Here is a 5,000-nt window from a genome sequence, read left to right as displayed (position 1 = left end):
CAGGACAAGATGGGGCTGTCAGGAAAAGGGAATTTAATCAGACTTCAGGAGAGCCCGGTCAAGATGGCAGCTTCTTTGATTGTTAGTTTGTCCTCATCATCCCCTAATGTGGGTCTGCATTGAATGCTCAAGAAATCTGATTTCAACACTGAAAGAGACCGAGAGATCATCTCACCCCTCACACACTAAAAGAGGAGTGTGGATCAGAGGATGAGGAGAGGTAAAGAGGGAGGGAGAAATAGAGGGGGAGAGCGAGGGAGGAGTACAGAACATGAGTTAGAGGCTGTGGGGTTATGTCTGTCTGTCTGTCTGTCTAGGATGTAAGCCAGCAAGAGTGGTCAGCGGCCAACCAGATAACACCCTGGGTTCTAATCCTACACTCAGAACTGGGCCAATGCCAGGGAGTGATGACATTGTACTGCGCAGGATGGATATATGGATTAATAGAGCGAGCGAGAGAGAGGGAGGGATAGAGAGAGAGAGAGAGAGAGAGAGAGAGAGCGCGAGAGAAGCGAGTAGAGCATTATAAAGGGTCAATAATGGCCTGTGTGTCCAGAGCCTTGGGTGCAGATTGCCATTTCCTCAACTGTGGATTGGAGATAACACAGACCTAGTGTGTGTGTGTGTGTGTGTGTGTGTGTGTGTGTGTGTGTGTGTGTCTCGTGTGTGTGTGTGTGTGTGTGTGTGTGTGTGTGTGTGTGTGTGTGTCAGGATGACAGGGAGATTGTGGTGATTAGCTGTACTTTGTTATTTGGGCTCCACCTCTGTCTGCTGGCGCCCCAGTAGAGGCCGTGGAGAAGTGGGAGGGTCTGTGAGTGGAGTCATTAAGGAAGTGTGGGGATTGTGGTGGCTAAATGACTGAGTGTGTGTCCATAAAGAATAAGATGGGGAGAGCTAAATATGTCAAACTGAGGGTAGGAGAGAGAGAGAGGAAGGGAGAAAGAGAGAGGGAAGGAGGGGAGCCAGGGAGGGAGAGAGAGAGGGAAGGAGGGCAGAGGGAGAGTGAGCGACTTCGTCTGAGAAGAAGAGACAGAGAGAGGCAGAGAGGCAAAAAGACAGAAAGACAGAGAGACAGAGAGAGATAGGGCTCATTGGGAGGTCTGTTGGGGAGAGGTCTGAGTCGATGCAATGTGTGTTTTCCCAATCAGCTGAACACACAGCTGCTGTCATCTCCCTCCCCCACACATCGCATACTCACTCAGTCACTCACTCAGTCACTCATTCTCTCTCAAACAAGGCTCACCAACTTACCACTGGATGGATCAGGGGTTGTGTTTGTTTGTGTGTGTATTTGTTTGTGTGTGTGCGTGCGTACGCGTGTGTGTATAGTATATGTGTGTATGCATTCTCATGTTTGTCTATGTGTGAGCGTGTGTGTGTGTGTGTGAGCGTGTGTGTGTGAGTGTGTGTGTGTGTGTGTGTGTGTGTGTGTGTGTGTGTGTGTGTGTGTGTGTGTGGGGTGGGGGAGCCTCCTCTTGGCTGTGCTACACGTGTGCCTGTTGAGAGTGTGTGGAAAGGGCTGAGTAACAGTGTTTGTCTCGTCCCCTGCTGCTGCTGTTGGCGTTTGGTCTGTGTGACTGAGAGAGTCCGTGTTTGTGTGTGTGTGTGTGTGTGACTGAGAGAGTGTGTATGTGTCTGTGTCTGTGTGACTGAGAGAGTCCCCCTTTCCCCTCCTACCCCATCAACACAGCATCTGTACTCAAGCTGCTGGCTACGGCTCTGAACAATCAATAGACTCTCTCTCTCTCTCTCGCTCTCTCTCTCTCTCTCTCTCTCTCTCTCTCTCTCTCTCTCTCTCTCCCTTCTCTCTCTCTCTCCCTCTCTCTCTCTCTCTCTCTCTCTCTCTCTCTCTCTCTCCTTTCTCTCTCTCTCTCTCTCTCTCTCTCTCTCCCCTCCCTACCCCAGGCCTGACAAAGTTGGTATCTCCCATCACCACATACAGGAACGCATGTGTACACAGTGTCACAAGTGTCCTCCTACCCACCCACCCTCCCCCCCTAGGTCTGATAGTTGGTATCTCCTGTCACTACTTTCAGCTGCTCTCTCCCAGTAGCTTGTTGTTCAGTTGGTCTCTCCCGTCACACCTCAGCCTCTGCTTCAGCTTCTGCTTCCTGTTCTTGCGGGCGCCTCAGGTCAGCTTGGTAGTGAGGAGCAGGTGTCTCTGAAGACACACACACACACACACACACACACAGGGTAAGTGATGACCGGGCAGCGGACATGGGGGACAGCAAAACCTCAGTTGTATTATTACGTGTGTGTTTGGGTGGGTGGGTGGCTGTGTGTGTGTGTGTGTTTGTGTGTTGGGGGGGTGGATGTGTGTGTGTGTGTGTGTGTGTGTGTGTGTGTGTGTGTGTGTGTGTGTGTGTGTGTGGAGAGAAGAAATAGAGGAAAGCGCTGAGTGTTTCCTGAAAGTCTATGAGGAAAATAGGTGCTCATAGAGAAGTGCAGCACAGCGATGCTCCTTGGTCTTAGACTTTTCACAGGGTTGAGTTCCTCTCTGTCTAACTGTTTGTGGTGTGACATATACACACACACACACACACACACACACACATACACACACACACTCCGCTCTGAAATGACTCAGTTATGGCTTTGACTTGTCTGTGTGGGCGTTTTACCACTGATGAGTGAGTGTACTGGATGTCACTAGGTGGGTTAAACTTGTGTCTGTGTGATTAATGCAATGGGTCGGTGTGTTAGGAGTGGATCTTCACATACTTGAGATAAAGCTTTTGGAAGGAGGGAGAGAGAGTGCAATGTAGAGAAAATAAAGGTGTGTGTGTGTGTGTGTGTGTGTGGTTCAGTGTGTCTAGTCCCCATCAGTGCGTGCGTGTGTGTGTGTGTGTGTGTGTGTGTGTGTGTGTGTGTGTGTGTGAGAGAAGTGAGCCCGTCTATGCTAGAGCTAAACCCAGTGCTGATGGTCCTGGTTTTGTGTGTGTAGTCCCCATCAGTGCTTGTGTGTGTGTGTGTGTGTGTGTGTGTGTGTGTGTGTGTGTGTGTGAGAGAAGTGAGCCCGTCTATGCTAGAGCTAAACCCAGTGCTGATGGTCCTGGCTCAGTGTGTCTAGTGTCCTATCAATGCTGGAGCTGCAGAAGGAGGCGGAGGGATACGCAGGCATCCTGGCTCCGGCCCCAGACCTCTCAAGGGAAATGTCAGAGGTTTGGCAGCAGTAGCCACCCTCCCTCCATCTCCTCTTATCGCTCGCTCTCTTTTTTTCCCTTTCTCTCCCCCTCTCTTTCATTCCCTCCCTTTCTCTTCCTCTTTTTCTCCATCTGTTGCTCTGTCTCTCTCTCCCTTTTCCTCCCTCTCCCTTTATCTCTTCCTCTTGCCCTCTCCTTCTCTTCCTCTCTCCATCTCTTTCTCTCCTACCTTCTCCCCCCCTATCCCCTCTTTCCCTGAAGTGGCCGTACTTGCGTCAGAGTGCTTCTCTGGGAGGGCCCCCCATGCAAGAGAGGGGCCCCAGGGGGAGTGGTGTGGGGCCCGCCGGCGCTGATGTCCTTTCATTTGGAGGCATTTCGCAAAGATGCTGGAAACTGGGTCAGTGGAAACACACGGGGGGGGGGGGAGTGTTGGTCAGTGTGTGCCAGACCACCGGTGATGTTCCCCATGCTGAAGAGGGGACTCTGCAGAGTGTGCGTCTGTGTGTGCGCGCATAGTGCTGTCCAATGCTGGTGCTGCCGTGGTGTTTGAACCTTGTGCAGTGTCATCTAATGCCAACTCGGTTCAACTCAGAGTTCCAAAGAGTTCAGATAAGGGTTACATGTGTTTTCCTTTTTTCCCTAAGAAGACCACTATCCGTGCGCACACACAGTGCCATGTAGTGCAGTGCTTTTGCATTAGATGACATCACAGTGTTTAAAGTTCTCTTGCGACGAACTTGTAATTTGTTTTCCCTTTTTTTCTCAGAAGGCCTTTATCTTTGTGTGTGGGTGTGTGAGTTTGTAAATAACTCTGCCTGTGTTTGTGCATGTGTTTCTGAAGAACTGTTATATATACACTCATCCTGCTGCCTGTCTGAGGGAGCCCAGGCCTGACCGGCCTCTCTGATAGTGAGATGGATATAAAGGCATTATGACCCCTCAAGTTTATGAGCTATAAACTACAGGGGTGAAGCTAGAGCCGTGAGTGTTGAAAATGTCATCCATCATACACACTCATGCGCATGTAAACGGACAGGAACACACACACACACACACACACACACACACACGCCCTCATATACACAGACACACACACACACATGCTCTCACACACACAAACACGCACACAAACACTCCCTCTCACACACACGCTTTCTCACACAGACACACACACACACACACACACTCATGCTCATACATACACACACGCTCTCACGTACACACACACACACGCCCTCATATACACAGACACACACACACACATGCTCTCACACACACAAACACGCACACAAACACTCCCTCTCACACACACGCTTTCTCACACAGACACACACACACACACACACTCATGCTCATACATACACACACGCTCTCACGTACACACACACACACACACACACACACGCTGTCATATAAATACACACACAAGTGCTCTCACATACACACACACACACACGCTCTCACATACACATACACATACACACACACGCCTGCTCACATACACAGACACATACTTATCATGCTCATACCACATTAACTATGTGTAGGGTTTGGGAGCGTGTGGTATATTAAGGCCGGTGTAGACGGGGTTTGGGAGCGTGTGGTATGTGAAGGCCGGTGTAGAGACGGAGGACATGTGACTTCCTGTGTGAAAGCGTCTTTTGTGAGCAGACGCGTGGAACTGAGGGAGACAGAGTAGAAATGCTGATGAGGACACTTCTCGGGAAATCATCCATTCAGCCTGGGCTTGGGTTGTAGAACAGCTCCCAGACCACAGCTACTCAACCTAGATATATTGTATAACAAGTTGTGTGTGTGTGTGTGTGTGTGTGTGTGTGTGTGTGTGTGTGTGCG

The 5,000-nt window shown here is 50.3% G+C and overlaps 1 protein-coding gene across 1 annotated transcript in view; it reads left to right on the top strand.

Moving 5' to 3' along the window:
- The window catches only part of ece2b (endothelin converting enzyme 2b), a 35,278-nt gene that overhangs the window by 4,939 nt on the left and 25,339 nt on the right, over positions 1-5,000 (top strand). The window lies entirely within an intron of this gene.

Source organism: Sprattus sprattus, assembly GCF_963457725.1.
Source record: "Sprattus sprattus genome assembly, chromosome: 9".
Taxonomy (NCBI): domain Eukaryota; kingdom Metazoa; phylum Chordata; class Actinopteri; order Clupeiformes; family Clupeidae; genus Sprattus; species Sprattus sprattus.
Note: the sequence above shows the minus strand (reverse complement) of the source record. Positions and strands in the feature narration are given on the sequence as shown.